Source organism: Cebus imitator, unplaced genomic scaffold (genome assembly GCF_001604975.1).
Source record: "Cebus imitator isolate Cc_AM_T3 unplaced genomic scaffold, Cebus_imitator-1.0 Scaffold226, whole genome shotgun sequence".
Lineage (NCBI taxonomy): Eukaryota > Metazoa > Chordata > Mammalia > Primates > Cebidae > Cebus > Cebus imitator.
This window is the reverse complement of record NW_016107541.1, coordinates 3,527,277-3,551,222: the sequence shown is the minus strand read 5'-3', so window position 1 is coordinate 3,551,222 and position 23,946 is coordinate 3,527,277. Positions and strand designations below refer to the sequence as shown.

Sequence of the window (23,946 nt, the reverse complement as noted above, 5' to 3'; positions counted from 1 at the left end):
AAGGTAGTGGACACTTCTGAGTGTGTTTCTTGCAGGGAAGGTTTTATCGATTCTGGGTCTCAAGGCCTAGGGACAAATAGATCTGGGTGGAAAAAGAACATAGCTTGAAACCGTAAGGAAATATACCAGAAACTGGTAGAAAGGAAAGAAGAAAGGGCGTCCAGTTAAAATTCCGTGGGCTAAAACATACATACACAGTTATATCCTCTAAACCATTTTAAAAACAAGTTTCCAGGAGCAGATTATTGAAGTAGCATTTTGTTCAATTTGCTAGACTCTTTCATTGAAATTTGTTGGGTACTACTATGAGCCTGCACCAGAAATATCTCCATTATTATTTGCTAACAGTAGTCTGTATGTAGCAACATGGACAGAACAGTATATCTCTTCACTAAAACAATGAAGTGCTTCTGGCTGATGAAGTTAGTATTTAAATGAAATTACTAACCCCCAGGACATATACATGGTAAGATATTTCCCCTTAAGGAAAAAGTACTTTTTATATTGCTTTTGCACAAGTGATATGAAACCCAGCTATTTATTGGACACATTCCATGCACAAAGGGGTGGGTTTGGGTGCCTAGAGAATGAATAGCATTTCCAGAAGGAAAGTTCAGAAGGAATTTCAGGAAGCCTTATAATGAGGGATAGACACACTCACCTACAATGCAGGGGAGATGGTCAGGACACCTCCTGGCTGGAGTAAATTCACAGGCTTGCCCATGTGTCTGTGGGGAGGGTGATATCTCCTTCGCACTGGAGAGTTATCATAACACATTTGACAGGTCTTACATTTTCATTCGGTAGGTTTCTTTCATTAGGTTGAAAGTTGTGCACTGCCTGTGCCAATGCATGTTTAGACATTTATTTTTCTCTGTGCAAATGTTCCTACTATTGCACTCTGCAGACAAGTGAGAGGAAATTTGACAAGCAATTTGTATTATGTCAGTTACACCAAATCACACTCCTGTCCTCCCCTCTAATCACCCAAAAGCCCGTGAGTCATGAAGTTCCAGGAGCTTAGGAGGTTATTGAGGCAACATGAGAAGTATGGAATAGCTATCATGAGGCTTTAGCAAGAAGGATCCTCCCTTTAGCTCCTTGAAATGCCCAGCCCATGACTTTCAGAAAGTGACTTACCCTCCCCATTTCCAGCAATGACTTCGTCTTATCTGGGAATCTCTAGAGCAATTCCTCTCAACAGGGGGCAGTTTTGTCCCCCAGGAGATATTTAGCAATATCAGAGAGCATTTTTTGTTGTCACAAATGGTGTGGATGGGAGGGTGCTACTGGCAGCTGGTAGGGGAGACCAGAGCTGCTGCTCTCCAGCCTGCAGGCTACGGGACTGCCTCACAACATAGCATCATCCAGCCCAAAATATCAACAGTGCCAAGCTGGAGGAACCTGGCTCCAGATCTTGTACAGATGTCTCTCAAGCCCTGAAAACCTGGCAAATTTTCTCTTTCTCCAAAAGAACTATTCCTTCCAATCTTTTTCCGTAGACATAGAGTATGTCTACATCTATGTGAAAATCACAACTAGGAAATCCATTGAAGTCTAGTATGCAATCCAATCCATCCAAATGACACTTGCTGGAAATAGCACTGCTGTGACCCTCTACAAATCTGTGCTTGAGTCGCCATGGATGTCTCTACCTGTCAGCTCACCACAGGGGCAGTGTGAGGCAGGGATGTTCCATGGCTCAACCGTGTAAGTTGATCCTCCATCCATGGGGTGGAGGATCGCACCATTAGAGAATATTCCAGAAACAGTTCTGTGTCCAACTCTCTCTGAAACATTTTTCTCTCTGCACAGACCCTGCTGTTTCCCAGGCAACTAAATGCATTACCAAAAAATACATGCATGCAAAATTTTTATGGGGAAATAAAACAATATAACATTAAATGTAGGATTGACTAATATTCAAGATCATGTAACTCTCTGAAGGCAGCTACCCTCACTCAGGGAATAACTTTCACTTCCAGCTTAGAATCTACCTCGGGATGCCTGACTGTGTTTGCCGTGGTCTGGTTTGGGTGGGGTCTTGTTTTGTTCATCCATGGCTAAGTAGATGCAGAGATTGGATAACACATTGTTCAGGGCAGTGTTTATGGAACACGGACCCTGATCCAAGCCAGCTCCAGGTTCTGGGAGCTCACATGATGAAGAGCCTGCATCCCTTGCTTCAAGGAGAGTACTGAGGTGAATGGACCCTCGTGCTATGCTAGAGGCATGCCAGGATTTGGGGATGGTGAAGGTGGCAGCCAAAGCAGCTTTGGGAGGAGGGATTTAGGAAAACCTCCCTAAATGGTGGAACTCCTGAAACCCCTGAACTGAGCCCAGAGAAGGTGAAGTTAACCAGAAGGAGCAAACAGTGCGGGAAGCAAGATCAACAGGACTTAAACCTGACAGTCCTGTGTCCCAGAGCATATTTGCAAAATTACAGGCAGGGCCACCTGCTAGGAGAACAGCAGCTCCCCAGGCCTGCAGGGGTCCTGTTGGCCAGTCCCAAGAGCTGGTGTTTTACCTGGTAAGCAAGAGGGAGCTAGCAATATGACATGGTCAACAGAAAAAATGGCACACACAGTTTTGTGCTCCCAGCCTAATTCTGCTAGAATTAAAATACGGGATTTATATTTATTAGGGTGATCCTGACCTAAACCACAGCAGCAAACAATGAAATATATTAATCTTCCTATGTTTTCATTGACCTGACAACGAACAAAAGTCATGGCATATATGTATGCATGCATCTGTGCATCTGTGTGTATGTAGACAGGGAGTCATACTCTTTATACCCCTAAGTATACACATACCATGTCCCTCTGTCCCTCCCTCCCCTAGCCAGCACACCCCTGGCTACATAATTGTTTTTGTTTTAAACTCAGACCCCAAAACAATGCCTTTTATGTGGAAAAAATACAAAAGGCATTTTTGCCATTGCTGTTGGTGGTGAACTGCGTATGATGTGATTGAGTCCGTGTGCTTCTTTAGAACCAATGTCCAGTCCTGTTTCCTGTGACATCATCCTCCTCGACAGGCAGAAGTATGTGCTGGCAGCTTTTCCTGCTTTCTGAAGCAGCCAGAGTGCCACGAGCCGGTAATCTTTTATTGCCAAGATAAAGACCCTGTGTGCACAGTCATCTCGCTGAGAGAAGCACGGCCTTCACAGAGGCACTCACGTTCATGAAACCCAGCTCATTAACCCTCCTGAAATTCACGAGGAGGCTTTACTGAGAAGAGTCACTGATGACAGAACTGTAAACTTTATTTTCCATTCCCAATAATGTTGGTGATCAGCCCCATGAAAACACATGGGCTTTCTGTGGTTGTCAAGGACTGTCCAGAGAAATTGGTCTTGAGCTTGCCATTTTGTCGCTGCTGGCTCTGTGCTTCGTTAACTCCAGGGAGCCCGTAGCCTGTTTTCTTTTTAACAGATTTGGGCAAAACAGAATCCAGTGATAGTGACAGTGATGATGGCAGCCAATGTGATAAACAGAAGCATCGTTTTTATTTATTTATTTGCTTTTGCTTATTTGGTCTTAAATAGCAAGCTGGGATATCACTGAATGAGAGTTCAGATACTGTTAAAAGTGGAATGACAAATTCCGTGGGATTCCATATGACTGATGAGACATGATTATTCATCAAATAAAAGAAAATAGAACTGTTCTTTGTGGTCTCTTCATCAAGGTAACAGCTCTGAAATGTACCTAAACCCCAGTGTCAAGTAGAGTGTTGCTTTCCTAGGGGTCCCGTAACAAAGTGCCCCTAACTGCCTGGGTTAAATGTGCTGGAGGCAGGAAGTTTGAGATCAGGGTGTCACAGAGTGGACTGCTTCGCAGGGCTGTGAGGGACAGTCTGTCCCAGGCCACTGCCCTCGGCTTCTGGTAGTTTGCTAGCAATAGATGGTGTTCCATAGCTTGTGGAAGCATCGCCTCTATCTCTGCCTGCATCTTCACATGGTGCTTTCCTGATGTGCGTCTATCCCTGGATCCAAATTTCCCCTTTCTGTAAGCACCCCTGTCATATTGGATTAGGAGCTCACCCCACTCCAGTATGACCTCATCTTAACTAATTATACCTGCAATGACTCTGTTGCTAGAGAAGGCCACATTCTGAGGGACTGGGGTTAGGATGTCAACATATGAATTTTGGAGAGAAGGTAACAATTCAGCCTAGAACCAGCAGCATTCCCGTTTCCACCCCATCGCGCACCAAGTAGCCCCATCCGCTGCTGAGCCAGCAGCCACTGTGCCCTGCAGCACAGCTAGGAGGTCAGCCACTTAGTATTTCTGGTTAAAACCAGCAAGGAGGAAGCTCCTGAGTCTCCCACTGAGCAGTGAAAGGAAAGAAGAGAGGATGGAGAAGGGAAGGAAACATTGCTTAAGAAAAGCAAGGATGGAGAAGAGGTAAGGAAAGTATAGTGGGTGAGGTGGTGGCCCCCTAAAAAATCTGTCCGAGTCTAAGTCCCCAGAATGTGAGTGTGACCTTATTTGGAAAAAGAGTCTTTGCAGATACAATTAAGTTAAGGGTCTTGAGATGAGATCATCCTCGATTACCCAAGTAGGCTGTAAATCCAAAGCTAAGTGTCCTTGTAAGAGACAGAAGAGGAGATGACACAGACGCAGAGGAGGAGGCCAGTGAGGACAGAAGCAGAGGTGGGAGCGATGCAGCCTGATTTGGTTTGGATGTTTGTCCCCTCCAAATCTCGTGCTGGAAAGCTATCCGCAGTGTGGGAGGTGGGGCCTGGTGGGAGCTATGTGGGTCACAGGGGTAGATCCCTTAGGAACGGCTTGGTGCCTTAATGAGTGAGTAATGAGTGGGTATCACTCTATTCAATATTGCAAGATCTGATTGTCATTATAAACAGAGCCTGGCACCTTCCCCCCACGTCCACTCTTACATCCTTCTCTCACCATATGATCTCTGCCCACTCTGGCTCCTCTTCACCTTCTGCTGTGAGCAGCAGCTTTCTGAAGCCCTCACCAAAAGTAGATGCTGGCACCATGGTTTTTGTACAGCCTGCAGAATCGTGATCCAAATCAATTTACTTTCTTTATGAATTACCAAGTTTCGGGTATTCTTTTAGAGCAATGCAAATGGACTGAGATGCCAGGAGCCACCAGAATAAATGCCAGGCCTCCCCTAAAGCCTTAGGAGCATGGCCCTGTCTGCCGATACCTTGATTTCAGATACCTCTGTGGCTTCCAGAACTGTGAGAGATACATTTCTGATTTTGTAAGCCACCCTGTTTACAGTAATCCATTGAAGCAGTCACAGGAAACTAACACAAAGGAAAAGAAAGAAGTGTTACTTTCAGGAGCCCTCAGGGGCCCCATTGGTGGCCCAAGGGGGAACTACTCTGTAACCCCTAAAGCCCCACATTTTTATCTGCTCTGGCCTGGGTCACATGAGGAATAGCAGAACCACGAGCTGATCCTGCACTGTGTCTCAAGTGACAGTTTCCTTTGAGCACCAGCATCTATCCCTGTCCCTGTCCACCACTCTGCCCCTGTATCTGTATTCAGTCACATGCTTACCTGAACTTGACCTTAGCAATGTGACATTGGAAGAAAAACAGTTGCTGCATAAGCTCTGTGTAACTAATGGAATTATCTTAAACCAAACAAACATCACTGAATCTTCAGACTTTCAAATAAACCAACAACCCATCCTTTTTTTTTTGGCAAGCATACTGTAGTTTCTACTCACTTTGGAAATAGGGTAGGAGGGACTGCTCATATTGGATTATGAAACGTACATAGAAAGTATCCTTCTGTAATGTGAAGACCCCTAATTATTTTTGCTGGATGGATGTGTGGATTCGCATGGTTTGGTTGGTTTGACCATAGTGACTGCAATAATAATTAAGCTGCTTGTCGACCAACGTGGAGGCTCCCGCCGTCCTTGCAGTTGATCACTCACCTCACTGTTGTCTGTCAGCTCATGCCAAGTGGGCTTGACAGAGTGGTGGGGCAGTGTCCAGGGCACACTTGGTGTCTGCGTTTCAGAAGGTGACACTGCCAAGCAGTCATTCTTACCAAGGGAAGGGACCTCCTGTCACGGTACGTCATTGCAGAATGAGAGCAGACAGCCAGGAGCGTCAGATTCCTGCAGGGCAGAGGCTGCTACCCGGCTTCACAACCTGCTGGAAGATGGAGAGCCGTGCCTGTGGGCCAGTTACTCTCAGCCAAGTGTGAACGACAGTCTCTATCCCCTGCCGGGGCTCCCTAGTGAGGGAGACAAATAGATACTTAAAGTTTTCCAAAAATTGCAATTTCAGGAGAAAACTCAAACACTGAACACTTTCCTGAGGTTTGAGCCAGTGGATGTACAGAAGCTCTGTGTCTAATATTTTCCTGCCTTTTTAATCTTCTATGCAATCTCTTTTACTCATCAAATCTTTCTCCTTTGCTACAAGTGAAATCCCATCCCAATAAGGAAATCGCCAAAGGACAGCAGCTTCTTTTCTTTTCCTGAAATGTTACAGTGTTAATATTGCTTGTAAAAAGTGGGTCATCAGCTTAGCTCAGTTATAATAATAAGTCATTTTAATTGAGTAAAATTAGTGAAAATAAACTTTGGTCCATTTTTGGTCTTCTAAGCTCATTTTTTCTTCTGTTTTTATATCTACTTAGTCTCTTTTTATTCATTTCATCATACCTTAGGTTTTTTCTACCTGTCTACTTGTAAATAGTTCATATGATTACAACATATGTTACTGATATTTTTTAGTATAGCACGAATACAACCACCAAAGTTTTAAACTCATCAAATGTAAATCCTGTATATTTTACACATACAACATAAGCCTATAAGTGCTATAATCCTGGGTAGGTTATTAATAATGATAACACCTTCATTAAAAATGTCCACTGTGGTTAATTAACAAAGATACAATCAATATTATATATCCTGAGACATTCTTACCATTCACAGGAATAGTGTTTTCACCCGCTAGGACGTTTGGAGAAATATCTAAAGCCCAAACCAATTTTACTAAAATACATTTTAAATGTCTTTGGGTTATTTCTCTTGAAATAAAAATTCTGTGTACTATAAAATTATAACACAGGCCCAATTTCTTCATCCTGAAAAAAACTAACAAACCAAAAAATAAGTTCTGACCTAGATATCAAACGTTTTATAAGCCAACACTGTTAAAGATCCATCTCAAAGTGAAGACAAGTGATCGGAAGTATTTTTTAAGAAAGGATATTATCACTTTTTTTGTTAAGAATCCTCTAAAGTATCTTGTGTCTAGGAAAGGAGATTGCCTCCTAAACCTAAGGGGGACAAGGCTTTTATAAGATCTGGAACAGGTTCAGGCACCTAGCATGTAATCAGGGCCCCATTATATGTGTTAGAAGAAGATATCAGGTGATGGTCCAGCCACCCCAAGCCACACCAGGCTTGTACCTTCTCGGGCCTATTTCAGCTGGAGAAAATCCTTGATGTACAGATTTTGTATAAGCAAAATCAGACCCTGGCAAACCAGTGACCCAAAACCACCTAAGACTTCTTGGTATCCAAAGCTCAATTCCGTAATTTACATTAGAAGTAGAATTGCCATGTGGAAACCAGCATTGCCTTGGCTAGTGGGTCCCAGGACAAAAACCGACTTGGGCAACTAAATTAAAGGAGTTTCATACAGTGAACTTCCTCTGTTTGAGAACCATCATGGAATTCATCCATAAACATCTCATTGGTTAATAAGGAAGATGAAATTTTAGACAAATAATTATATGTCCTTTTTTAATGCCATATATCTCTCTAGTTTAGGAAGTCCTCTGTGAACAAGGCGTGCATGTATAACTTAAGAACGAGACAGATGCATTAGGAATCAAGTGCATTGGGGTGAGCTGCTCCCATCAGCCAACACTTAAAACAGACACTGTACATCTTCTCTGACCATCCCTTTTTCATAGTAAGAGTTTTTCTTTCAGTTTTCGTTTTCGTCAACATTAATTTAGGTTGTAAAATTACAGCTTCTGTGGTGTAAAGATCTGTGTGCACTTGGTGACGTGAAAACTTAATAGAAGGAAGAAGAACGGTAGCAGAGGGGCCCCAGGCTGAGCCCTCAGACCCCCACTTCTCTGGGAAGGGAATGGATGCCATGCCCAAGACAGCTATCTCTATTCTGATAAGTTTGGCAAAACTTGTGCTTAAACAAAGTTAAACAGTTGTCTTCATTGTGTTTGTTGGTCTGCTCGGAGCCTTTACTTGACTAATTCAAAGTAAATTTGCTAATGCATTGTAAGTCTCTGAGATGAGTATCAAGCACAGCATTTCCCGCATTTATGTTGCAGTGAAACCTTATTTGGAACACAGCACCTTATAAAACTAGTATTCCCTAGACCTGCTTAGAAGTAAATAATAACTGCAACAGAATAAATGTGAATGCAATTTTCAACACGCAAAGTGCTATTGCACCTTCTTACCTTGTGTGGTCAAAAGCCTCATGCAGTTTGTTTATTTATTTATCAGTAGACAGGTTTATTAGCTATCATCCTATCCTCAGCTTATATTTTATCAGTAGACATAGGTTTGTTAGCTATCATCCTATCCTCAGTTTATATTTTATCGGTAGACATAGGTTTGTTAGCTATCATCCTATACTCAGTTAATATGTTAGAAGGATACATTATATACATCAGCAAACCAGATGCAACTTCAGTGAATGTTTTTGGAATGACTGGCTGAATAAATGCATGATTGGGAAGGTGTCACACAGGTGGTAAAGGCAGTCTATCCCTGTGAAAAGAGCTCAGAGGAAGGAGTTTAGAGGGTTGGGCTGGAGAATAGAGCTTCTGCCCCAGAGACTTATAGCCACCAAAGCTTAGAAGACAGCTCTGCAACCTTTCCAATATCCTTTAACTTCTATTTGTCTTCTAGATAAATTGGAAATTATACCTGCCATGTTTATATCCCTAGGGTAATGCAAGATACAAATGAAAATAATGAATGTGCATGTTCTTGAAAAAGTTAGAACACTACATAATGTAATCTATGAGTAAGAGCCTGTAAGAAAAACCAATAGATGATTCCCTCTCTCCTTATCCTTAATTGGATCTGATTTTTATTTTGGAAGAGGTGTAAATCAATTTGGAAAAGCAAGAATGAGGGAATGTGATTTTATAATTCATCATTAAGGTATTGCAGTAATCAATGAATTACTGCTATTCTAGCATTACTCAGATTGGAGGACTAATTTCAGATTCTATTCATGAAAACAAACTTTTCTTTAGAGAAGCACTGATCTCATCTGTCTCAAAAAGACAATTGTCTTCTGAAATTTTCATCTCAGGAGAGTTCTTGGGCCTTTGTTAGATAGCAATCTTGACCTAAAAATAAAACACCCTTCCTAGGTTTCTCCCCTGAAGCTAGAATCAGTAAGTTTAAATTTTCATCTTTACTTCCTTTCTGCTAAAATTAGTCAATGACTTGAGATAATTATTTTTATGGCTACCGTGCTTAATAGTTAATCAAATTATTTAAGTCCTGTTAAAATGGATCATATTAGTTGCTTGCCTCATTTTCAATATTTCTCAAAAATCAATTTATTTCTAGTTCAAGAAGGAACTTCAGCAAATCTGAATTTAATTAACTGCCATTTTTGTTTTTAGAATCTTTCTATACTAGTTAAATATGCATATCTCAGCCACCTTCCTGCCCATAGTTCTACTCATTTTCTTAGTTCTTCACACTTCAACAGTGTGAGAATTTCTCAGAATCTAATTCAGTGAATTCCCCTGGATGAGACAAGGTACTGAAACATACGATTCCTTTTGTCTTCCAAACAGATGGAATAGGTAGTTTATTTGAGTGTAATAACTCTAGAAAGAACTGCATACCATATGCCATAAACTTATAAGATTCTGCGTCATTCAATGTTACTTCTTTTCAGAGGATTGAGTTACTCTTTGAATCATTTTCTCAGACCAACTGCTTGCCAATTTGGGCATGCAAAATAGGATATTATATGTGTTACACATCTGTACTTGTTTTTTTGTTTGTTTTTTTGAGACGGAGTTTGCCCTGTTGCCCAGGCTGGAGTGCAGTGGTGTGATCTTGGCTCATTGCAACCTCTGCCTTCTAGATCTAAGTGATTCTCCTGCCTCAGCCTCCCAAGTAGCTGGAATTATAGGCACGCACCACCATGCCTGGCTAATTTTTGCAGTTTTAGTAGATGGGTTTTCGCCATGTTGGCCAAGCTGGTTTCAAACTCCTGACCTCATGTAATCCACCAGCCTTGGCCTCCAAAAGTGCTGAGATTATAGGTGTGAGCTACTGTGCCCAGCCTGTACTTGTTTTTTTTAAAAATAGTGGTTATTAGAAAAAAGCATAAGGAACTTTAGTATGCCTTCTAGAATTTGTCTTATCCTTGCCCATAGAAACTATTTGATCCCCTGGCTCAAGCTGGTCCCATCTTACTATTCCTTCTCTCTCTCTCTTTTTCTATTTGAATAATTCTCTGATCAATTAAAACAGGCAGATTATAAAAGAAGATTCTTTTTTTTGTTTTTAAATCACGCCATCTCATGAAATATTTATTTGAATCTGGCAGGAGCAAGTGGGCAGTTGTGGAGATGAACGGGTCCCTTTCTGGGAAAAGGGGACTGGTATGATCCATCCAGAAGGTTGGTGTTGCCACAGGCATTTTCCACTGTGTGAAAGGAAGACAGAAAGAAAAAGCATCCAGATGAGAAAGGGGCTTTCTCATGCATTGTTGCAGGGGAGCCAGAATTAAGACCGGCCCTCTCCATTTGAAACTTAAGAAGTACAAAATTACTCTGGTTTATGAGATTGCATTAAGTCAGGTCATGCTGGGCAAACAGCAGTTTTCTCACAAGGTAATCACCTTGTCACATATTGGTATTGCCAGTGTCGGAGATGATGCTATCTGGGGAGTCTACGACTGTTAGGAAATGGGTCAAAGATTCATTATTTGGGACTACAGTAGAAGGGCGATTGTGTGTTTTGTTTGTTTGTTTGCTTGCTTGTTCGCTTTGGGTTTGTTTCCCTGAGCTTGGCTTTGTTCTATTTCCCTGAATGGGGACTGAGTAAAGTGCATGATGTGCCTGCTGCCATGACAGGGGCGGAGCTGTGTTCGGGCATGCCTTCACAGTTCATCCTAATGCTGACATTCCGCCCCTAAAATACAAATTTATCCACAGGTGTTTGTTTAGCAGTTTTCTTATTTGTGATCATTAATTTGATATGTTGTCTTATTGGATAGACATAGATATAGCAGGCAGTGTTGATTCATTCACAAACACCTCTTTGCATGATTATAAAAATGAGAGCTCTATGATATCAAGTCTTGAGAGTTAACTTTTGCTTTATGGTCACTTTTATATTTGTGGCAGAAATATTTGATTCTGGATGACTGAAATAAGCAATCCAGAACTTTCAGATTCAAAGTTCACTTTTTCCAGGTTTCACATCCATTACCTATGTCTCAAAAAGTATTCCATCTCTCTGCGCTTCAAATTTTCAGCGCTCCTGGCCATACTACCTGCAGAGCTGGGATTCCCTAAGCCAACTGTCCCCAGCCTTTTTGGTTCCAGGGACCAGTTTGATGGAAGACAATTTTTCCATGTACTGAGGTCAGTGGGGAAGATGGTTTTAGGATGAAAGTGTTCCACCTCAGATCATTGGGCATTAGTTTGATTGTCATAAGGAGAGTGCAACCTAGATACCTCTGTTCACAATAGGGTCCACACTCCTATGAGAGTCTGATGCCACCACTGATCTGGCAGGATGTGAAGCTCAGGCTGTATGCTCACTCGTCGGCCACTCACCTCCTGCCATGTGGCCTGGTTCCTAACAGGCCATGGACCAATACTGGTCTGTGGCCCAGGGCTTGGGGGCCCCATACAACATGAACCAAGCCAGTGTCCTGAGAGGATGTTGTAGGCATTAACCCCACGTATGAAGTGCACTCGTTTTAAATGAGCTTGTCATGTTTAATTAAATCATATTTACCTTTAAATGTAACACCTCTGACATGGTGATTATCACAGATTTGATTTACTCTGCTACATTCTGGTAAGAAGGAAGACAGATTCTAGGTAAATATGAAAGCCTATGGCTAAAGAAAAACACCCAGATTAGTAATAATAGTAGTTAAATAATAAGGTAACTATTGCTTTTAGTTATTGTATGGTCTCAGAACAATCAACATATGTCATAGTATCTGCAGGACTATTACAAATATTAGCTTTTCGTGATAATTTATTATCATCATCTGTTTTTAAATTGTTTAAGGATTTTTAAAATGAATTTAGAAGGATTAGTTAGAAGATTCCATTTAAGGAATGCTTTATTCTAGCCTTTATAACCATAACTTATTATAGATCAAGCACTGGAGACAGAGGAAATAGAAAGAAAACTTCTATAACATGCCTGATCCAAATCAGAACAGTAACCACAACGAAATTTGTGTCATTTTGTCTAGGTAGTTAATCCTTGTTTTGTTGATTACTAAGCACTCCAGTTTCTCAAAGCTGTCTGCTTCCTCCATAAACAAGTTCTGGAACTCCTGACTCAGTCCCTCCGTAGTCTTCATTTGTGATGGTGGTATAGCTGATGGAGGGATGCGTGTAACCAACATCCAATTTTCTACTCTATCAAGTGTGAAATGTACTTGTTAGAGTCCTTTAATCAAGCTATTGTGGTGTTCTTCCAGCAGACATCGTTACTGATCCATGGCCTTGGCAGGGGTCTTTAGGATAGTGTGACAAAAAATCAGAAACCACCTGTTGGTGCTAAGGCTGAATGGGTCTGGTTATTTACTCATTGTAACCACTAATATCAAAATGGAAGCCAGTTTAGTTTCATGAAGAATTAGTGACTGCCATGAGAGTGGTGCAGTGAGGCCACAGAACAATGTCCACGGCCTTTTAATTCATTCCATCCAATGTGTGTTAGGACGACCACCAACTGAAAAGGCTCTTTTAAATGTAGAAATGGGATCTTTCTTTTAAAAAATTATTCACCATTATTGTGCCATTCTTTAACATGAAAGAGAGTGTGCCTCTCTCCACAACAAAAAGGGCATCACTGCCAAAGCATAATCACAATGATCACATTTCGCTCATCATAATTAAGTGGTGGTTGAGCTTTTCACTTTTTCTTTTGGCAGGTCTTTTTGTATTGGATTCTTGATTAACAGGACAGCTCTCACCATAGTATCAAACCAAATAAAAATCGGCAGAATGCTGAACATAGAAAGCATCCCTTTTCTCATAAGGTGAAGAAGAAAAATCTTTGGTGTCACCAGAAGCTTTCTGAGAAACCCCAAAGATGCTTTAAATGTAAAAAAGATACTTCTAAAAGTTGTATTCCTTTGAGGCCAGGTGCAGCAGCTCACGCCCATAATTTGAGCACTTTGGGAGGCCGAGGTGGGTGGATCACCTGAGGTCAGGAGTTCAAGACCAGCCTAGCAAACATGGTGTAACCCTGTCTCTACTAAAAATACAAAAAACTAGCCAGGCGTGGTGGCGGACACCTGTAATCCCAGCTACTTGGGAGGATGAGGCAGGAGAATTGCTTGAACCCAGGAGGTAGAAGTTGCAGTGAGCCGAGATCACTCCATTGGACTCCAGCCTGGGTTACAGAGTGAGACTCCATCTCAAACAAACAAACAAACAAACACAAACAAAAGTTGTATTAGTTTGACTATGGGGTTCAGATTTGTGGAAGGCAATTTCAAAAAGTGTTATCTGAGGATGCAAGATCTGAGGGTAAATCTGAAGTGGCTAAAGACAAGACATAACTTCAGCTTGGCTCGGTGATACTATTTACAGTAAAGCAGTTAAAGAAGTTATTAGGAACTCTAGCATTTTCATAAGCAAGGATCTTTTACTAAATATGAATTTAGAAGATTAAACTCTAGCATTTCCACAAGTGAGGAAATTTTGCTAAAAGTGATTTAAGAGATTAACAAAAGCACAAAACAATTAACAGGATATCAAGTAGGAGGATTTTCGTGATAAAAGACGCTTTTGCTCTTTGAGCATACACTATTCTTCACAATTTCTTACAGAAAACAGAGTATATACTCAATATACCCAGAGAGAAAACCCAATTCTAACCGCATATTTGTACCCTAGTTGTGCAACATTTGCAATAGAGACTTCACAAGCCTTTTCTCTATCTTGTAAGTAAACTCATCAAAATTACTCAAGCTTTATAAAACTGTCACATCTTTCATTTCTTTTCCAATTCATTATTTCCAGGCATTATAAACCAAAGCAAATAAGGTTCACTCCTTCTCAAACTTGCCATAACTTATTGCACATGCTCGAATATGTCTTACTTTATTTTATGTATTAACACACAGCCAGACGTTTTTACCTTAGACACACTTTCTTCCTTGATAAACAAAAATGCATTCCATTATCTTACAGACACATTCATATTATTTTACAATGATTGTACCTATTATAGTGTAGCAGGCAGAATAACGGTCCTCCCAAAGATGTCCACAGCCTATCCCCCCAGACCTGTGACTATCCCACCTTACATGGCCGAGAGGAATTAAGGTTGATAATCAGCTAACCTTGAGATAGGAAGAAGACCTTGGATTATCCCAGTGGACCCAATGTAATAACAGAGGTCCTTAAGAGTGGAAAAGGTAGCTGTTGGAAGCAAATGAGAGGGTCAGAGTGATGTGACATAAGAAAGACTCAGCCCACGTTGTTGCCAGTTTTAAAGGTAGAAACAGAAGGCTGCGTGCCAAGGAAGGCAGGTGGACTCTAGGAACTGGAAAAAGCAACAAAACTATTCTCTCCTAAAGCTCCCAGAATGCTGCCCTGCCCACACCCTAATTGTAGCCTAGTAATACCAGTGTTGTACTTCTAACCTGCAGAACTGTAACATAATAAATGTATCTGGTTTGAAGCACTAAACATGTGGTGATTTATTACAGCAGCATTAGAAAACTAACAGCATCAACTACTCATATTAGTTATAGCTTTGAAACAATGTAACTGAGTTATTGCCTCACAGACGTAGAGAAGGCTAGGAGACGGTTGCCTGTGTGTACTTGAGATCAGCTGAGATTCCAGAAAGCTGCCTGTGACTCACAGACTCACAATGTACTTCCTCCAACAGTCTGATATATTGTTTTTGTATTTCATGAAGTAGCAACATGAACAAGTCCAAGACATTTGTACATTTGCAGATATTTGAAGTGTATATGTGTATGTGCCTATGAGTTTCGTGGACAGTGTTTTTCCAAAATGAGGACATTTAAAAATTTTACTCAGAGGAGTTTAATGGAGTAACTCAGTAACAGATTTCTGTAGAATTCTCTAAGGTGAAGAAGAGCAACTCCTTCATGAAACAGCAGTTATTAAAATTCAGTCTAGCTGAACACTTGTTAACCTGTTTACGTTTTTAAATAATAATGTTAGCCTATCTGTCTAATAAACCTAGAACTGGAAATCTTAAAAATTCATATTATTAAAAATTGAGGAAATAAACCTATTCTTTTATAAAACAGATCACACTAACGAAAGATTTATGACATGATAATATCGGGAAAGACACAGCTCTGTTTTGCCCCTAATATTATCAAACCAGTCTAATTTTGCAAAGATTTGCTTTAGCTAAAAATATCGCGTCAACTCTTTTTACCTTAGATACCAAATATTGAAACCTCTTCAAATGTCCTTAAAGGTCCTGAAGTGTCTTAGTGCTATTTTTTTCCCTTGTCTTTGCTAACTTGGTATCAACTTTTATTCCTTTGCCTCAAATTTTTTATCCTAGCTACCAAGGCTGTTAATTTAATTCATTGTGAAATTTCTTTGTGTTTTTCTTTGAAATAAGCTTTTGTGAAAGATTTTTTTCTTAAAGGACCAGCAAATTAAAGCATTTTGAGAGTATTTTCATTGGCAATTTTTTAGTTTTCTTGTGTAATTACATATACGAGGACTTACTTGTTTCCATAAGTCAGTCAAATCAGGAGCTCCATTTGTCAGTCTCATCCAGAGAATTGAAAAGTTACACCAATTTCTAGACACAGAAAGTGTTATACACACACAACAGAAGAATCCCCATCAAACTCTTGGGCAAGCTGGAAGATTCAGGAGTTTGTAGCTGGATTTCTTCTTATATAATATGTGCTATTTTTTTGTAATTCTTGTCAAGTCCATTGTGGGTTTAACCAGGAGATTCATTTTAAGATTTATTGGCACCTTTTTGTCAACGCATGTTTATTGGCATATTTCTACATTTCTGTGTGACTTTTCTAATTTTTAACTTAAAAATATTATAGATTCATGGGAAATTGCAAAGATAGCAAGGAGAGGTCATGTGTATCCCTCACCTAGTTCCCAGCAATGGCTATATCTTATATAACTATAACACAATATTTAAATCAGGAAAGTAACATTACAGCATGTAGGTACAGTGTCATCACATGTCTGGATTTGTATAACCATCAAGGCTCTCAAGATACAGAATTATTCCCTCAACCCAACAATATTTGTTGTACCATCTTGTCATAGTCACACTCTTCCCAACTATCCCAAACTCCTAGCAACCATTAATTTGTTCTCTATCTGTATAATTTTGTTATTTAAAGAATGTTATATAAGTGGTATCTTACAATATAGAACCTTTTGAGATTGGCTTTTTTCACTTAGCATAATACCATTCAAATCTTTTCAGGTTGTAGCATATAGTGTTTCTTTTGATTGCTAAGTAGTATTCCATGTATTTTGTTTTAGGGTAAAAATAGGTATACACTCAGAACCTTCCAGATGTTTCCAGAGGTCAGAGACCTCCGGACAATCCAGAAGAGACCTTTCCCATATTGGCAAGCATGCAAACATTTTCAATAACTAAGCAATACCATTTTGAATGCTTCACCAATTTGGTCTGTAAGCCACATTAGCCAGTTTTAAAATATCGATTTTTTGCATATATTGCCCCTGATGATAGACTGTGTTTAAATTAGACATATTTATAGTGTACAAATGACAGATGTCTATAAATTAAGCTCCAACTATTTCCCAAAAGAGAAAGGAGAGACAAAACGTTCCAGCATTGTAAACATCAAACAACCCTTTATATTCAAAAGGGAAAAAACTCTTTTCACACTAACCTACAGAGATCCAATCACACAGAAATCAGCTCCTCACCTTTATATCATCAATCATTGATGAAAAGTAAATTCAGAGAGGGGACAGGATTCTAGGCTGATAGAGAAGTGGGAAGCACCAGGAATCTACCTCCCCACCTAGACACAATCACATTGGCAGACTCTATCAGCCAGGGTTATCCAGAGGGACAGAATTAATAGGATATATGTATATGTGAAAGGAATTTATTAAGGAGAATTGACTTACATGATCACAAGGTGAAGCCCGATGATAGGCCATCTGCAAGCTGATGAAGACATAAACGATTAGTGGTTCAGTCTGACTCCAAAAGCCTCAAAAATGGGGGAAACAACATTGTAGCCTACAGTCTATGGCTGAAGGCCGAAGAGCCCCTGACAAACCACTGGTTTAAGTCCAAGAGTCTAGAAGCCAAAGAACCTGGCCTCTGATGTTCAAGGGCAGGAAGCATCCAGCATGGGAGAAAGATGAAAGCCAGAAGACTCAGCAAGGCATCTTATCATACCTTTTTCCATCTGCTTTTGTTCTAGCCATGCTGGCAGCCAGTTGGATGGTGTCCACCCACATTGAGGGTGGGTCTGCCTCTCCCAGTCCACTGATTCAAACATTAATCTCCTCCAGCAACACCCTCACAGACACACCCAGAAACAGCACTTTACCAGCTGCTTAGGCATCCTTTAATCCAATCAAACTGACACCTAATATTAACCATCACAGTGGCATAACTAATTTGAAACTCTGGAGTCTTTTGAAGAAGACTCCAGAAGGCTTGGACAGTAAAGTACAGTTTATTTGGTCAATCTCAGCTTAGCTCAGCAGTAGCTACCCATCCCCCACCCCTCAGCCCTGTGACAGGTAGCTGTGCATATGTTCCTAGAGCAGCTTACTTAGAGCTGTCAGAAGCCAGGGTTGGCACAAAAGACCCTGTCCTCTAAATATTGGGGATCTGTTCTTTCTGCTGATTGCTGCTTCTGACTACAGATACAAACACAGAGGCAAGCAGCCATTGTTGCACACACACATACCATGATTGCAAGCCCCTCTATCTTTGGCTGAAGTTATTTTCAGAGAATTTAAAGAGCTGACACCCTCACCCTCCTCATCCATTTTATTTTTTTTCCTTTCCCTTTTTGGGAGCCAGTCATTAAAGACTAGCATATTCAAAAGCAACTGCATATACAAGAGAAAATAAGAGAACCATTGCACATGCCCAGGGAAACGCTTATCCTCAGAAAACATCAGTGAAGATCTTAAGGCTAATTCTTCGCACAGAGATAGCCTAAAACAGTCAAAGCAAAATAAAAACAAAAAAATAACAAACCCTGGAAAAGAAGAAGAGTCTGGTTTCCAGATAACCCATTATTACATTCAAATTTTCAGTTTCAACAACAAAAACCACAAGGCGTACAATGAAACAGGGAAGTATGACCAGTTCAAAGCAGAGGGAAACCCAAAAACATAAACCATAGCTGGAAAATGGCACAAAGGCAGACCTACTAGACAAAGACTTCAAAGAAACTGTTTTAAAGATGTTAAAAGAATTAAAGGAAGATATGGAAAAAGTCAAGAACATGATGTGTGAACAAAATGGAGACAATAAAGACATAGAAAACCTAAAAAATTTAGAGCTGAAAAGTACAGTAATTGAAATGAAAATTTCACTAAAGAAATGCAAAAGCAGATTTGAGCAGGCAGAAGAAAGAATCAGCAAACTTGAAGATACAACAATTGAAATTATTGACTTTGGAGAACAGAAAGAGAAAAGATAGAAGAATAGGAGCAGAGCTTAAGGGTTCTGTGGACATCATCAAGAGGATAAACATACACACTATGAAAGACTCAGGAGGAAAAACGTGAGAAAGGGGCAGAGAGATTATTAGAGGAAGTAATGGCTAAAAACTTACCAAATTTAATGAAAGGCATAAATATAAACACTCAAGAATTCAGTGAGATTCAAATAGGATAAGCTCAAAGATACCCAGACTGAAAAACATTACAATCAAATTGCTGAAAGCCAAAGATAAAGAATCTTGAAAATCTAGAGAAGTTATTCATCACACACAAGCAATCCAAAGTAGGATTATCAGCTGATTTTTTAATCAAAATTTTGAAGGCCAGAAGGCAGTAGGTTGATATAGTTATGGTGCTGAAAGGAAAAAAAAAAAAAACTGTCAGCCCGGCATTCTATGTCCAGCAAAAGTGAGGGAAAAATTAAGACATTCCCAGATAAACAGAAACTAAGAGAGTTCATTACCAGTAGACCTGCTCTGTAAGAAATCCTAAAGGGAGTCCTCCATGTTGAAATGAAAGAACCCTAAGCAGTAATTCAAAGGTATAAGAAGAAATAAATATCTTAGTAAAGATAAATACACAGGCAATTATAAAGCTCATATTGTTTTAACAATGGTTTATAATGCTACTTTGTTTTCTGCATGATTCAGTACATTTAAGAAAAAACAATTACTAACCTACAAGCTAACATTATTGTAACTTTGTCTTCTAACTCCACATTTTGTTGTTTACATAATTTAAGAGACTAATTCATTTTTTAAAAACCAATTATTTATGATTTTGTACACACAACGTTCAAAGATGTAATTTTGTGACATCAATAACCAAAAAGTGTGGGATGAAACTGTAAATGAACAAAGTGTTTGTATATTATTGAAGTTAACCTGGTATAAATTCAAAATTATAATGGCATAGTGTTAAATGTAATCCCTGTGGTAACCACAAAGAAAATCATTAAACTATGTACACATAAGAAAATGAGAATGAAATTAAAACATTTCACTACAAAAAAATCAACACAAAGGAGATAGCAATGTAGGAAATCAGGGGCAAAAATAAGCCATAAGGCAAATGGAAAACAAAGTAAAATGCTAGAAACAAGATCCTCTTTATTAGTAATTACTTTAAATATACATGGATAAACTCTCCAATCAAAGACAGAGGGCATTAAAAAAATACGATCCAATTATATGTTGCCTACAGAAAACTTACTTCAGATTCAAAGACAGAAACAGATTGAAAGTAAAAGGATATTTGTACATCCCTGTTCACACCATTATTCACAATAGTGAAAGTGAAGTATCAACCCAGTATTTCATCAACAGAAGAATAGCAAAATATAGTATATACACAATGGAAAATTATTCAGTCTTGAAAAGATAGTTCTGGCCAGGTGCAGTGGCTCACACCTGTAATGCCAGCACTTTGGGAGGCCGACGTGGACAGATCACTTGAGGCCAGTTCAAGACAAGGCTGGTGAATATAGTGAAACCCTGTCTCTACTAAAAATACAAAAAATTAGCTGGGTATGGTAGCACATACCTGTAATCTCAGCTACTCAGGAGGTTGAGGCACGAAAATTGCCTGAATCCAGGAGGCCGAGATTACAGTCAGCTGAAATTGAACCACTGCACTCCACCCTGGATCACAGGGTGAGACTGGAAAAAGTAGAATGTACATTCTGACATATATTATGACATGGATGAACCTTGAGGACATTATGCTAAGTGAAATAATTCAGTCACAAAAACAAATCTTTTATGATGCCATTTACATGAGGTACCTAGGGTTGTCAAATTCGTAGAGACAGAAAGTAGAATGGGGCTTTCCGGGGAGCGAAGGGAGGGGTAGGGGAGTTGTTTAAATGTTTTTAAAGTTTCAATTTTGCAAGGTGAAAAGAGTTCTGGAGATGTATGATTGTAGAATGATAAGATTCTACATAATATCAACAAACTATATACTGGAAATGGTAATTTTTAATGTATTTTACTGCAATAAAAAAGTTTTCTGGAAAAAAATAAACTCAGAGCACCACGGCAAAAACTCATAGGTCAGTTTTAGCAGCTCAGGAAGCAGGAAGGTCATAGAACTACTGAGACCTCAAAGACAAAGGAGTCATGATGTTTCTCATCTAGCGTTGCTCTATAGTCCAGCTGACCTTCTGAAAAAAATATTTTTTCTCTAATCAGTTTGAGACATTTAAGTTTATAATGGTGCCTAACAAAGACCGCCTCCACACAGGACTGCATCAGCGATCAGAAGAGATCTATAATCAGTGTAGGAAGGGACTCAAGTCGGCTGCTTCCTTAGAGAATGCAGGTGTTTAGACCATGAGACCACCACTCAACCTTCCTGCCACCAATGGGAAAACCAAGTGGTAATATGCACATCAAAAACCAAAACAGGCTTAGTTCAGAAACAGAAATAGAAAGTCACAAACACAACACAGGAGCAGTCAACAAGAGCGAGGCTGTGACCTCACCGTGAAATCGCCACCAGCTCCTTTCTACACAAGCATTCTGTAAGGAGTGCCTTTCTTGGGCAACATGGTTTGTTAAATCTCCTGAGTGAGTCCATGGGGCTACCTTAGCGTACCCAACAATGCTTAACAGAAGACTTCCAGAATGAAGCATTGCAAAGAGAAAATATTTTTTACTTGCAGTTTTTCAAGGAAATATGGATTTAGAAAACTGGTTCACCAAGTATTAAATACAGGTATTTCAAGGAAGCGCACACACATGCAGTGGAAATGATAGAAGAGCTACGAGGTTGCAGTTAGTCCATCGATGATGAGAATAGTCTTTTTTCCACACTATTATATTATCACCGATGGTTGTCTCTTATCAGTATTGCAAAAGTCAGAGATGTTGTAGAGACTAAGTAATTTAATGGCCCAAGGATTCATTTCTGTTGGGAACTTTAGCAAGAAAGAGTGACTGTTTGTGGCAGTGGCAGTGGTAGAGTCTTGTTTTGTATCGTTTTGATCTGGGCAACAAGCTTTTCTCTTTTAAAAAATAAAATATGGAACATGTCACAAATTTACGGGTTACCTTTGCACAGGGGCCATGCTAATCTTTCTCTGTATCATTCCAGTTTTAGTATATGTGCTGCCGAAGCGAGCACCATGATTTCCCTTTTTCACATGTCATTCCGTGATGGTGGATCGTTGGTAGCACATTTATTCAAATAGAAGCAAGGCAAGATATCCATTTTGCCTTCATAAATCTAGTTATTCTTTGAACCTGATGACCTACTTGTCTCTCTGATGGGATTTTGGTATGCGATCCTCTCATGTAAGCAATATAACTTATTTTGCATGTTTTTCTTTGTGTGGAAAATAATGCCCAACTTATTCATTAATATTAAGCTTTAAGACTCATTTGGTTTTTACTACTCTCTGTGTTACTCCAGCGTGACACCTCTGAATCATGTCCCTCCATTACCTCCACATTTCCCAGGGCTTCAAGCCCTGTCAGTTGCTTCTTAAGAATTTCCATCACGGCTGCTCTCCTGCTCTTGATCCTCCCATGATCTCCTTTCTGTAGTCACTGGTCCTTGTTTGTTCCTGAAATATTATAGCTTCCTGCCAAATGAATGACTCACTGTATTATTTTCAGCCTGTGTCATACCTTTTACTTATTTTTGAACCAAATTAAATCTAGAAGAAGGTGGAGTCAGCTATGTGTGGTGGCTTACGCCTGTAATCTCAGCACTTTGGGAGGCCAAGGTGGGCAGATCACTTGTGGCAGGAGTTTGAGACCAGCCTAGCCAATATGGCGAAACCCCACCTCTACTAAAATTCAAAAGTTAGCCAGGTGTGGTGATGTATGCCTGTAGTCATACCTACTTGGGAGGCTGAGGCAGGAGAATCACTTAAATCCTGGAGGCAGAGGTTGCAGTGAGCTGCGATCATGCTACCGCACTCCAGTCTGGGCAACAGAGTGAGACTCTGTCTTAAAAAAAAAAAAAAAAGAAAAGAAAAAGAAGGTGGTGTAGTCAGGTGGAGTGGTCATCTATCTGCAGTGGTTACTAGTGGTGTCTGCCCCTTTTGAGGGCCTAAGCAGGTCATTCCAAGACAGGCACCTCCTCTCTCCCATGCCAGGTTCAGGCACAGGGTGAAGCCTATGCTGTTTTATTCTCCTCTGCTCCCACAGAGAATCCTAATGCATCACAGGGCCACTGCTGGGCTCCAAGTACCCTTTATGTTCCTGGGACTGTGCAGAACCTCCAACAACCTCCACGTGGTGAACCAGCCTCTTTCTTCCCCAGTCCTAACAGAACCCCACGTCTCCGGCCATTGTATATACAGGGACATTCTTCCCCAGTCCTAAAACAACCCCATCTTCATCCATTTCTCTCTCTAAAAAGAAAAGAAAACAATTTGATCACCTTGATGGTGTCAAGCTATAAAAATAAAAGTTTAACCCACCCATTTTGCAGTTTCCTGTTGCCATTGTGATACAAAAAAGGGAATTAACTTCTTTTACCCTCTGAAGAAATCTCAGACCTCAAAGAGCCAAATGCCTAACTGAACAGTAGAGGAGAAGAGTCAAGATTCCTCCTACTGGGTAGCAAGAATAGCTTTTCAGCTCTTTCAACTGTTTAGAAACTTAGGTTAAAAAGAAAATACAGGATATGGAACAGTTACAGTAACACGCTACCTTGAGTTGTAGTGCTTAAAATTTCACTAGAAGTCTCGAGGAAGAGAACTTTATTGTCAAGAAAAAGACTATATGTTTCTTCCACCTCCAGTTTTACTATTCTGAAACCTTCCTTCTTAATGCACCAGAATCCTCTTTGTAAAGCATCAAGTTGATCTTGTTGCCCGTTTAACATACAAAAAACTCCTAAATGTCCACCTCCTGAATCAAGCCTTCCATAACAACTCCAGTCCTGTCTAATTTGTCTCTTCCATGAACTACTGTTATTTTTTTTTTTTTTTTGAGACGGAGTTTCGCTCTTGTTACCCAGGCTGGAGTGCAATGGCACGATCTCGGCTCACCGCAACCTCCGCCTCCCG

General features: G+C 40.1%; 1 protein-coding gene and 1 non-coding gene across 2 annotated transcripts in view; one reads left to right on the top strand and one right to left on the bottom strand.

The window, feature by feature from the left end:
* CTNND2 (catenin delta 2) overlaps positions 1–23,946 on the top strand; it is an 80,884-nt gene that overhangs the window by 4,315 nt on the left and 52,623 nt on the right. The window lies entirely within an intron of this gene.
* Positions 21,942–22,049, bottom strand: LOC119466768. Its single transcript, XR_005195231.1, has one exon. It is a non-coding gene; the product is annotated as a U6 spliceosomal RNA (small nuclear RNA).